At 40.0% G+C, this 13,308-nt stretch overlaps 1 pseudogene; it reads right to left on the bottom strand.

Annotated features, from left to right (window-relative positions):
* Positions 1-2,193: 2,193 nt before the first annotated feature.
* Positions 2,194-13,308, bottom strand: part of LOC104226872 (MLO-like protein 2) — a 50,314-nt pseudogene continuing 39,199 nt past the window's right edge.

Consider the following 13,308-nt stretch of genomic DNA (forward strand, 5'->3'; position numbering starts at 1 on the left):
CCTTGTTCATATTCCTTCCATGTGAGAATGACTCTTTGGGCACGTGAGTTGTCAGTATGATTATGAGGGGTGATGGGGGCACAGGATGCCAAGCGTTAGGGTTCAGGTATTGGGATCCACATTGTATGATTATGAGATGAGGTGTCACAGGGTGACTTATATTCGGAGGATTTTCTTTTTAGTAAAGATTATACTTGAAACATTATTTGGAAAGAAACCCTTCTGAAAAGGACACTTATTTGAGAAGTATAATTCAAACCAATTTTTTTACCACTTGAAAAGAGTTTGATTATTTGACTGAAATTGCTGGTTAAGACTCAAAGTGAGGGCTGCCGTAGTTGCTGAGTGATGATTTGCCCTTATTGTACCTTATGATTTTGAGTTGGGTTGTATTTTTCTTTGTTCACTTTTACGAGCTTTATTATGGTTTTTTTTCCACTATACTTGTTGTTTCCTTTCCTTATTGTATTTTTCTGTATTATTAGAATTATCGCTTAGTCTTTATACAGATATCATGTTCGGTTCTTTTCTATACTTATACTTGTTCTGCTTATTAGACCAGTAGGTGTCTTGACTGTTCCTCGTCACTATTCCACCGAGGTTAGTCTTGATACTTACTGGGCACCGCTGTGGTGTGCTCATACTACACTTCTGCATATTTTTTGTGCAGATCCAGGTATTATTCGTTAGTAGCGATGTGGATTCTTGCCGAGGATACATTGACATTGGTACTAATAGTGAACGTAGTAGTAGTGGCAACCCCCAACTTTTATGACATTGGTACTAAATTACTGCAACCCCATGCTAGCCCTAACTTAGTAGTAACCCCCCCCCCCCCAATAACTAGTTCTCCCCCAGATGTTCATAGTCCTCTAAGGACACCCGTTGTAACGATCCTTAATAGTATGTTATAAAGTATTTCTTCTTCTAAAAAAAATGTGGTGTTCCCTTCACAATATCTCCTCTTTCTTGAATTCTTAGTCCCATTTTTGTTATGATCACTTGAAATTTTGTGCCCACCAGTAGTATTATCTGAAAATATATTCCACTATTACTCCAGGCAAGCAGGTTGTGCGTCCCACATAAAACCCTATTCAATTTTCAGAATTAGATAATTGAATTAAAGGGGGGGGGGGTATGGGATGACTTGCAATTAAAGGAATGAATGGTAGCCAATAGTATGAATACCAACCTGAGGAAGTAGAAGTCTTTTTTATTAGTCGAAAATTAAGCATGGACAAAGGAGATGTATGAAAGAAAATGTAAAAATAGGGTCTTGCAAGAAAGAAAGAGCAGTTCAAAGTGGGGTCATTCTTGAGAATTTTTAAGTGTTTTCATTTTCAGTTGTTTAGTGATTGATCAAATTTTATGCAACAGTTGTTAAAAGGGACCATTATACTGCTGCCAAAAGTGATCCATTTTTTTTCTTGTCTACATCTAAAAGAATGGGTCAAAATCATATTGACCAGGGCTATTGAGCACCTAATCATTTCTCTTTTGTAAAATAGATATTCAATACATTCTCGTTCGTAGTATTGAATTAAATGTCTTTTGTTAGTATTAATATTGATTTGATTTTGGTTTAGGCTTTTGTTATCAATACTTAATTTACTAATGTTAATGGCTATAAAACTTATTGGAACATTCAAAAGTTCTAAGTACAATATTGAAATAATACCTTAAAAGATAAAATTATGAACATTTTTAAGAAATATTTATAAATTACATCACAACAAGTATATTTATATATTAAATATATCTAAAATTTCTATATATGTAATGTCGGGTTGGTTTGGTTTTGATTTGACTTTCTTTAGTTAAAACCAAACCAAACGAATTATTAGGGGTGCTCACGGTTCGGTTTGATCGATTTTTGATTAAAACCAAAACCAAACCAATTTAATCGGTTTTTAAAATTTTAAAACCAAAACCAAACCAAATTAAATACAAACCATCGGTTTGGTTCGGTTTTCGGTTCGTAGTAAGCTAATAATAAGTCGATGATAGTGAAACAACACTAGACAATAATCTGAAAATAATTTGCTAAATTTATACTTTTTTATATATTTCTTTCGGAACTGAAAGTTTATTTACCTCTTTATATGAAAAGAATGAACAAAAAAATAACTAAAAATTTGCTTTCTCAAGCTTTAGTCACTGTAGTCCTGTAATTTGAGTTTGCTTTATTTACTCTTATGGTAGGATTTTTTTTAACTCTTCTTGATTAGCCTCAATCCTCCGACAGGGAGATGGTTCAACGGGGGGATAATATTGGGCAATATTTTTCTGGTATCCATATTTCTTTAGGTGAACAGGGGAGGAACCTCCATGCAATGGTGTAGCTGGCCTGCTTGTGAGGGGACTCACATTTCCTGATGGCCGGCCGCTCTTCGCCCGCAGCTTCGCCGTCTGGTGCCATGTTCTTATAGGGGATGCCACATTGTCACCAAAGATAACCTGTTTCATTGTTGATCCCATCTGCAAACATGTCCAATAATTAATGAAATGTATTCATGATTTTTTCCCTGTAATATATGTAACCTTATGTTGGGATCGAAATAACATGCAAAGCCGACGACAAAAGATTTATACTAAAAGAGAATATTATAATGGAGTTTGGTTAATGGACCTACATATTAAAATTAGTATAAAAGCATAAAAATTATTGAGAGAAAAATCTGCCCATAAACAAGACTATATTACTGTTGTTATTGTAAGAAGTAGAGATCCTCAATTATAGATGTCCAAGACTTTTCCTTCAAGAAAATGATAGAGGCATACGAAAGAGATTTATTTTTTAGGAGTATTTTTCCCTTCTTTCAAGAAAGAGAGTCCTAATAGACTAGAAATTCAGGGCAAAATCTAACGCTTTCCTCTTGATTATATGAAAGACGAGTCACCCTTTAATAGTTAATTGGATGAGTTTAGGTTCTATATATGGGCAGTGTAAATGATATTTATACGTTTAGATCACTTATAATAACAACCTAATAAAATTAGTAACTAACATGTCACATGTTAAATTACGCATTTAATGTAATGAATTTTTACATTGTCAATATATATATGCATATATTATTATATCCTGATTGAGTCATTGTTCAAAGGGACAGAGATTAAAAGTTGCAGTATTGAGAAGTGGAAATTGTATGAGAAATGCTACATATTAATTCGTTTCAAGATATATTGAACAATATTTCTTAACGGGATTAAGGTGGTTGATACCAAAAAAGTAAATTACGAACAATTAATCTAGGAGAGAGGGAAGAGGATACCTGAGTAACCAAGGCATATAGTGGAAGAGCCGTAGCTACAGCGCACTTGAATGAGAGCCCTAACAAGATCAAAATGCATCAATGAATATGCTCCTTAATTTATGGCCACATGCAATAGGGGGGAAATATTAAAAAGGAGGATTTAGTCTATGTTTTGTTAGGTAAAAGTAGCAAAGTTATTGTATGGGTCCAAATTTGACTGACCACGACCGACGACGAGTACGATGATTGACGGAGCCTTCTTGAATTGGCGTCCTGAGGGAGATGACCCTGAGACAAACCAGAGAATGGATGACTCTTGTAATAATGCATGCCCATTAGGGGACATTGGGAATATTCCTTTGAATAATTCCTTGTAATTTATCTTTTACTACTTAGAAGATTCTCGCTCTTTATATATATAGAGGGTAATAACCTTGCAGAGGGAGATTCCGAATTCTGGCTACATTACTATTTATGAATAAAAAGAAATCTCGTGATCCATCTTCTCTTTATCTATCGCTCTTTCTAGAGATTATTATTCTCTGCTAAGATTTACCCCTTCATCTTTGATTTATTTGTTCAAAAAGATTTTAATATCTTTTGAGTTAAACAATTTGGCGCCCACATGGAAAATCAAATGCGACAATGGACCCCAGTTCGTCGGAAAGAAAAAGATCGAGTTTTTCAAAAAATGGCACATCAAGCGAATAATCTCCACGCCATATCACCCTGCCGGCAACGGTCAAGCCGAATCCTCCAATAATGTAATACTGAATATATTGAAAAAGAAACTTGAAAATGCCAAAGGGTTATGGCCTGAACTACTACCGGAAGTATTATGGGCATACCACACTACGCCAAAAACCAGCATAGGTGAGACGTCATATTCACTGGTCTACGGGACTAATGTAGTTATACCCATCGAGGTCGGAGAGCCCAGTTTGAGATACTCCAACGAGAGCAGACCAATCAACGACAAAAGTAGGCTACAAAATCTGGATAAAGTCGAAGAACGGAGAGACATAGCCCACATAAGAATGGTAGCCCAGAAGCAACAAGTGGAAAGGTACTATAACAAGAGGGCCAAGGTGCAACCGCTCAAAGTCGGAGATTATGTCCTCAAGGCTAAAACACAAGCCGCAAAAGACCCTAATGAGGGAAAACTGGGAACAAACTGGGACGGACCATACAAAATCACAGCTGCAACAAATAAAGGAGCATTCTAGTTAGAAACAATGGAGGGAAAACTACTCCAAAACAACTGGACTGTCGCCCATATCAAATACTTCCACCTCTAAAAGAAGGTGTCACCCAAGTCGTATTCTTTTTCCCTCACTCGGGTTCTGTACCAATCGGGTTTTCCCGGGAAGGTTTTTAATGAGGCGGCAAGTGAGACGTTTCGAGATTTGGAGTGCTGATTCATTACCCGCCCATCGACATATTTTCCGGAGCGTGAAGTAATAAAGGGACTGGATATAGATAATCATCTCCATTGTATGTACAGAGTCGACATGTGATTATCACAAGAATATAATCAAATCTCCATTGTATGTACAGAGTCAGCATGTGATTCTTACAAGTATATAATCAAACCTCCATTGCATGAATAAAGTCGACATATCTTCCTACGGGAATAGGATCAAATATCCAACAAGAAATGGCCAAGGCCATCAACAAAAACATGGGTTCGACCTCATTCGAACTACGACGGGATCCTAATTCAATGACAGTTCGAAGCAACATCCCAATGGCCAAGGCCATCGATAAAAACATGAGTTCGACCTCGTTCGAACTACGACGGGATCCTACTTCGACGACAGTTCGAAGTAACATCCCAATGGCCAAGGCCATCGACAAAAATATGGGTTCGACCTCGTTCAAACTATGACGGGATCCTACTTTGACGATAGTTCGAAGTAACATCCCAATGGCCAAGGCCATCGACAAAAACATGAGTTTGACCTCGTTCGAACTACGACGGGATCCTACTTCGACGACAGTTCAAAGCAACATCCCAATGGCCAAGGCCATCGACAAAAACATGAGTTCAACCTCATTCAAACTGCGTTGGGATCCTACTTCGATGACAGTTCGAAGCAACATCCCAATGGCTAAGGCCATCGAAAAAAACATGAGTTCGACCTCGTTTGAACTACAACGGGATCCTACTTCGATGACAGTTCGAAGCAACATCCCAATGGCCAAGGCCATCGACAAAAACATGAGTTCGACCTCGTTTGAACTACGACGGGTCCTACTTTGACGATAGTTAGAAGCAATATCCCAATGGCCAAGGCCATCAACAAAAATATGGGTTCGACCTCGTTCAGACTATGACGGGATACTACATCAATGACAGTCTGAAGCAACATCCCAATGACCAAGGCTATCGACGAAAAAAAGGAATTTTTGCCCAAAATCTAAATCGACTTAACAGCTCGACGGGTATCCCGGATATCGTAAGAATTGCAATGAAGAATGAATCGACAAAATATATTTTACATTGCATCAAAATGTTATTTACACTCATCTTTACAAACGAGCTCAAGTATGCCCCCTACAAAAACCCCAAAATAAAAGCAATTACAAACAAAGACTACACATCATCCCCGGTGGGTTAAGCATCTTCGTACCACGAGTCTGAAGCAAGACAGTTCGCATCATCAGAATTAATGTCATCCTCGTCGGGTGTAAGGGGGCTGTACCTACATGCCTCACGAGCTGCACGAGCTTCGGTGTGCACGGCCTGAAGTTCCACCTCAGTTGCCCTCCCCTCGGCGTAAAAAGCCTTGTACACTTCAAGCCAGGCCTCAACATGGACCCACAACACATATAAATGATGAGGCACGACCAGATCGGTTGAGGCACGACCAGATCGACTGAGGCACGAGAACGTTGACTTGCATCCTCCGCCCTCAGCAAGGCCACTTGTCCATTTAACATAGATATCTCCGCCTCCAGTTCTTTGACATGCCCTTCGAGCCCCGCCACCTTGAGATTAGAGGCCTCTGTCTCTTCAGTCAGCTCTGACCTACAAACACGGAGGGTATTCTCTAAAGATGCAGTTCCAGAAATAGCTCCCGCCAACTTATCAGTACCGATGCTCAGCTCGCCCTTAAGCCTTTCTACCTCCACCGCCCTCGCACTCAACTCAGCGGTCAAACTGGCCACCTTTTCCTGAAAGTCGGCATTTTCGGCCATCACCCCCTGCTCAACTCAAGCTCGTCATCCTTAACCTTAAGGGAAGCCTCGAGTTCTCTGTTATGGGTGACAGTCTTCATGAGCTTCTCATCCCGCTCCCTCAACTCTTAGATCTTACGCTCTAGTTGGTCCTCCCGCTATTTGAGCCCTTCGCGAAAGAATTGAAACTCAGGGTCCTGGTTATAAATGCTGGCCATCGCGTGATGCTTAGCACGATACTGTTGATATTTGGAAGACATCTTCTCATAAATGGTCGTCCTTTTGCTCTCCCTACACTCTCGCTCAATCTCCATGACGAGGGTCTGGCACAAAAAGAAAAGAAAAGGGAGAAGTTAGAAACAAAGTGCAGATCGACGATCACCACACAAACCCAACGACAAAAAGGGAAGGAAAGGCACCTACCCGCAAGGCCATACCAGCGACCTTCTGAGACAACTCCATGTCGCTCATCGCTCTAAGCACCTCATTTTCAGGGGCAGCACATAGAGGAGCTAAAGCAGATGCCACTTGCTCGCAGTTCAGCAGCAAGTTATAGTCCCCCGGGATGACTATGTGACGATTAGACCTTCCGTTCTGACCTCTACGTAAGTATGGCGATCTACGAACTCGTTGACATCCTCTGGGTGGACATCTGAACCTGAGTCATAACACTTAACACGACGGCCTCCGACATTGGACGATGCACCTCCCTCAGTAGAGCGTACTGAGTCGACTCCTAGGTAAACTCCTTCCATTTAGGAAAATCTACCCGATAAAATGGCGTCAGCCATAAATACAGGCACGGGCACCATCTACGACGCCCTGCTTCTATCAGCGTCCACGACCATGCCCTTCCCAAGCTCCACCCTCCTCTTTTTTCTCGATAACGGCTTGTCCCCGTTAGAGGATTCATCCAAAGGATGTGAAGCCGGTACCGAAGAAGCCTCCTCCCTCACAACCACGACTCGAGAGGGGCCTTCTAATTGAATAGGTTGAGGATGACCCTCTCGAACAAATTCATTCAAAATAAGCTGCATGTCCGCGGTAGCAATGGCCTGTCGAAACGCAAGGACTAGCGCCCTCCACCTGGAAGCTCCTCGACCTTTCATCACGAATGGTCGTATTAATAAACAAAGTCATACGGCCAACAGAGTGGTATGGAAAAAAATTACCAGAGGGGACTTTAGGGCTATAATTCTTCACGAAGGAAGGCCAATCTCAGGTTTCCGCTGCATGAGGCAACAGACGGGCTACCCAATCCCTAATATCCGCAATAGGGCAAGATGGACGTCCCATAGCTGCAAACGGGAAGCAAACAAACTTTATAATGAATACAGATGAAGAGTAAAACGAGTGGCGACACTTAGGAGTCTCATTCCATCGCTCCGGGAACCTGGCGGAGTCAGAAACAACATGTTCGGTCTTGACAAAGAAGTACTTGTGCCAAAACTTGCGACTTGCCTGGTCATCTATCCCGACCACCAGCCCTTTCGTACCACGGAGACTCAAATGCACCATGGTGCCCCTGTGGAAGTCAGGTGTGAAGAGGTGAAAAAGGTGGTGAATTGAAACGTTACACTCCGCCAATTTCGCATACTTGATTAGCGGCAGAAGTATCTTAAGCTTATACGGCAAAGGTTGTGCCGGACAAACTTGGTTGAACCTACAGAACTCTTCCACTAAGGGGAAGAGAGGAAGAGTATAGCCAATCATAAAAGGGTACTCGTAAAAAGCACAGTACCCAGGTCTGTGGACATCTACGGAATCTCTCCCCGCTGGAACCATATCTACATGAGCGGGAATGCCATACTTCACACGAAGAGAGTCAATGTGAACTTGCTCCGTCTCAGAGAGTACGGGGTCCGGAGTAGAAGGGGGATCTTTGAGGAAGTCACTTCGAGACAAGGGGTGTCTTGGCAGTAATTCCTCCACCGTAGGAAGGTTGTCACCCTCTTCTACCGCCGCGTCTTCACTGCCCGAAGGGGGCATCATGGACGGTGGAACGGCTTCAGGAATCCTTTCGCGAGATCGGTGTTGCCTCGGCATGCTTCTGTTAAAAGAAAGGAGGTGCTGATACCGTAGAAACAAAGGAAAAAGATGAAGTTGTGAACGAAGAATTAAGAAGAAGAAGCAGAAAATTATCAGTGTTAGCTCGGAAAGATAAGGAGGTTATCAAGAGTGGAATGGCCAAAAACTTTTGAAAAAACAAACCCTTCACCTATTTATAGGGTTGGGTGGCGCCAGAATCGAAGCAGAGAGTCACAAAGTAGCGCTAAAATCGAAGCATCAAGTCATCAACTCCTGCCTCGAAAACATGCGTGATGATGACGCACGTGAAGATGACATCATTTTCCGGTAAAGTATATTACCCGGTTTCTTGCTAAGCACGCTGACCATCCCCCATTGGACACTTCGTAATGTCTCAATGGCTCAAAATTTCTCCATAGGAACGCATGATGTCCGCTCATCGAGGACGCACCCAGTTGCGACCTCGACAAGTGGAGGGACTAACTGTATGCGTCCAAATTTGACTAACCACGACCGACGACGAGTATGACGATTGACGGAGCCTCCTTGAATTGACGTCCTGAGGGAGACGACCCTGAGACAAACCAGAGAATGGACAACCCTTGTAATAATGCATGCCCATTAGGGGACATTGGGAATATTCCTTTGAATAATTCCTTGTAAATTATCTTTTACTGCTTAGAAGAGTCTCGCTCTTTATATATATATAGGGTAATAACCTTAAAGAGGGGATTCCAAATTCTAGCTACATTACTATTTATCAATAAAAAGAAATCTCGTGATCCATCTTCTCTTGATCTATCACTCTTTCTAGAGATTATTATTCTCAGCTAAGATTTACCCCTTTATTTTTGATTGATTTGTTCAAAAAGATTTTAATATCTTTTGAGTCAAACAGTTATGCCATTAGAATTATATAATGATTTTTGCTCCAACTAGTACTCTTATGGGAAGTGAAATATTACTAGTAAGAAGCTCACCCCACGGAGAGTGATATGGCTATGTCTGATGCATTCTTGTGGAAGCAAGATGGTAAATTAAATTTCCACTGCAAATACATGTGTCAGTTTTAATATCCAAGAAACAATGAAACAAGAAAGAAATTGTTGTTTCCTTTTTTTTCTTTGTTTTTTTTGTGGGGTGTGGGTGATCCATGCCGCATGAGTAATGAGTCGGCACACGAAACTTTAAGAGCCCGTTTTGAAATCAGCGTTTGTTATTTTTATTTTTTACTTGAAGAGGCATTTTGGAAATTTTCGAAAATTTGAAAAACTCCAAAAAACTATTTTTCAAAATTTTCACTCAAATCACTTACAAAACTTAAAAAACAATCGAAAATTATATCATATCCAAATACAACTCTAAATATCAAATACCATTTTCACTTGGAAAAAAATTTCACCCTATTTTATAATTTTACAATTTTTATGTCCAAACGCTCACTAAATTTGTCTAGAATGTATCTATTTATCTTTTGTCAAATATGTGGGTACACTGAATTGAAAATCATCAAAAAAATTAAGGAAGCTCCTATTTAATGTTGTTGACTCTGTTTCAATTGGTTTTTGGTTGTTTACAAAGTTGTTTTTAGTTTTTTTGACCCTATCTTTTTTTACACATTAGAGATTTATTTTTACACGTAAGAGATCTAAAAAGGTGATTTTTTTAAATTCAAAATTATAAAGGGGCATGGTATACAAATAGCACGTTAACAGAATAAGTCATTGTTGCGTTCGTTACCATTAGTTGTCCCAGTTCCATCCTCGGCCACACCTCATGCTACGACCTTAAAGGAAGGAAAGCAAAAGAAATTGAAACATATATAAATACACTTACCCAGCTCCAAGCAAAGAAAGCAAGTTGATATGCATCCTGCAAAACCAAAAAAATGCGACAAATATATTCGAATTATCAAATTCTCAATAGTAATTTTGTCGGAACAATTTTCATCTTATATATAAACAAATGTGTATCATGCCACATATTTTTATAACTATTCTCAGCAATAGATTGTGAAATTACTCAAGTATTATTAATTCATAATTACCTGAAAGGGAACAAAATGAATCAAGAAGAGTAAAAGAGTAGGGCGATTGAACAAAAAAAGATCATCCATAATCAAAACAACCCCTAATGCTCTTCCAAACCATTCAATGTCTTATTTCCTCCTACCCCCTACTATTCAGAAACATCTAGATAAAATCCAACAAGATTTTCTTTGGGGTTCCACCACTTAATCTAGAAAGATTTATTATGTCAAATGAGACACAGTCACCTTACCAAAAGAGAAAGGAGGTCTAGGAATTCATAAGTCCTCCCATAAAAACCTTTCTCTCCTAGCCAGCCTTTCATGGAGACTATTCACACAACCCTCTAAACTTTGGGGTACCATCCTGATAAGCAAATATAGTGCACGCACCAATGCAAAAATTTGTTCCTTTACCTAGCACAACATTTTTTCTGGTTGGAAAATTTGCTCAAAAGGTATTGCTTGGAACATTGGCAATGGCACATGTGTAGATTTCTGAGATTTCATTTGGCTTCCTAACAATCAATCACTTCGTAGCATGATTTATGGGCCTTTAACTCCACATGACACTCACAAACAAATCAGTGAGATTTATACTAATAATAGCTGGGATCTATCCAACCTTTCATTTGCTTTACCACAGGAAATCACCAATCTTATACTTTCTATAAATCCCTCTCTTAATAACAACCTCACTGACTATCCTTATTTGTTTTTGACCTCTAATGGTAATTTTTTTGACAAAAACAACTATATCACTTCTCCACCAGGAATGCCCTCAAACATCTACTCCTTCCTTTGAATGGATTTGGAAACTCAATACCTTAAATAAAATTAAACACTTCCTTTGACAATGCATGCACAACAGACTCCCCACAAAATCATGCCTTAATCATATTGATTTACAAATCGACCATATTTATACCCTTTGTCTACAAGTAGAAGAGACTACCACCCATATCTTCCTCTATTGCCCCTACGCAACTCTTTTCTGGAATATTGTTGGTCTTAACACTAACACCCTAATTCTTAACACTCACTGGCTCAATGCTTTAAGACAGACTTCCCACCAAATCCCAAACCTCTCCTTAACCTGGGAAGAATTCCTTCCCTTTGCTCTGTGGCTTTTATGGAATATTAGCAATAACAACATCTTCAATCGAAAAAACAACATCCTCTCCAGTCACCTTGTCTATGCATGGGCCCTAGAATATAAGCACTGTGTAATCATCCCTCCTAGTAGTGATCACTCAACTACGCGCTGGTAACCCCCACATACTAACCTTATTAAGCTTAATATAGACGGCTTCTTCCACAACAAATACTCAATAGGTGGTATTGGAGGAATCTTCAGAGATGACCAAAGACAATGGATTCTTGGTTTTAGTAAGGACATTCTGGGCCCTACCCCAATTGCAATTGAACTTCAAGCACTAAAACATGGAATTCAAGTAGCTATGGAGAATAATTGGACAAACCTTGTGATCGAAACTGTAACGACCCAACCGGTTGTTTTGGGAAATTAAACTTTGTTCGGCGGTGTAAGGTCTGAAACAACTTCATAATATGAGTATCGACTTGAGTGCATGGTGGAATTCAATTAACGGATGGTTTAGAGTCAAATTGGAAGAAGGAATCCAGCTTTGGAAGTTTGAACGGTAAGAATTTGACCAGAGTTGGATTTTTGAGTAAATGGTCCCGGAATAAATTTTTGATGATTCCAACAGCTTCGTATGGTGATTTTGGACTCAGGCTCGTGTCCGGATTCAGATTTGGAGGTCCATAGGGTAAGTTGAGGCAATTCGGCAAAAGTTGGAAAATGGAGAAGTTTGACCCACAGTTGACTTTTGGGATATTGGGGTCAGAATTCATGTCCGAGAGTTGGAACAACTCCGTTATGTCATTTTGTATTTGTCTGCAAAGTTTAACGTCATTCTGGGTTGATTTGATCGGTTTCGGCTCAAGTTTTCGAAGTTGGAAGATTTGGAAGTTCATAAATCGATTCATGGTGCGATTCGTCGGTTCGTTGTTGTTTGATATGATTTGGGACCTCGAACGAGTCCATGTTAGGTTATATGACTTGTTTGTGTGTTTAGACGGGATCTCGGTGGCCTCGGGTATGTCCCGGGTGGGCTACGGGTCATTTTTCCCTTGTTTTGAACTACTGTTTCTTCTTCTGGTATTCCTCTATCGCAATCGCGAACGGCCTCTCGCGTTCGCGATGTGTTGTTACTGGTTGCATCTTTTTCCTTCATCGTGTTCGCATAGAAATTCCCACGATCGTTAAGGTCTGCTTTCCTCTTCTTCGCGTTCGTATCCATTTCCCCGCGTTCGCGTAATCTCCTGCCATTGTTCATCGCGTCCGCATCCTTTATTTTACGAAGGGTATTTCTGGAAAGCTTGATTCTCTTCTCCACGATTGTGACCCAATCTCCACGATCGCGATGCATAAATCCCTGGGCAGAATAAATAGTACTCTATTCCGAGGGTTAGCCATTTTTAACATTTTTGGAAGTTCTAGAGCTCGATTTTGGGCGATTCTTTATGGGTTTTTCAAGCAAAATGATTGGGTAAGTGTTATTCTCCTAGAATATATTATATTCCATGAATTTGTCTTCATTTTTATCATTTAATTTGTGATTTGGGTTGAGGAAAATGTGGGTTTTTAAAGAAAATTTCTAAAATGAAAGATCATGATTTGAGGGACCAAATGGTGTCGGAATTGGATAAATTTTGTATGGTTGAACTCATTTTGGAATGAGTGATCAGATTTTTTAAAATTTGGCGAGTTTTGAGGTGCGGGCCCGGGGGTCG

The sequence above is a fragment of the Nicotiana sylvestris genome, chromosome 5 (assembly GCF_000393655.2).
Source record: "Nicotiana sylvestris chromosome 5, ASM39365v2, whole genome shotgun sequence".
Taxonomy (NCBI): domain Eukaryota; kingdom Viridiplantae; phylum Streptophyta; class Magnoliopsida; order Solanales; family Solanaceae; genus Nicotiana; species Nicotiana sylvestris.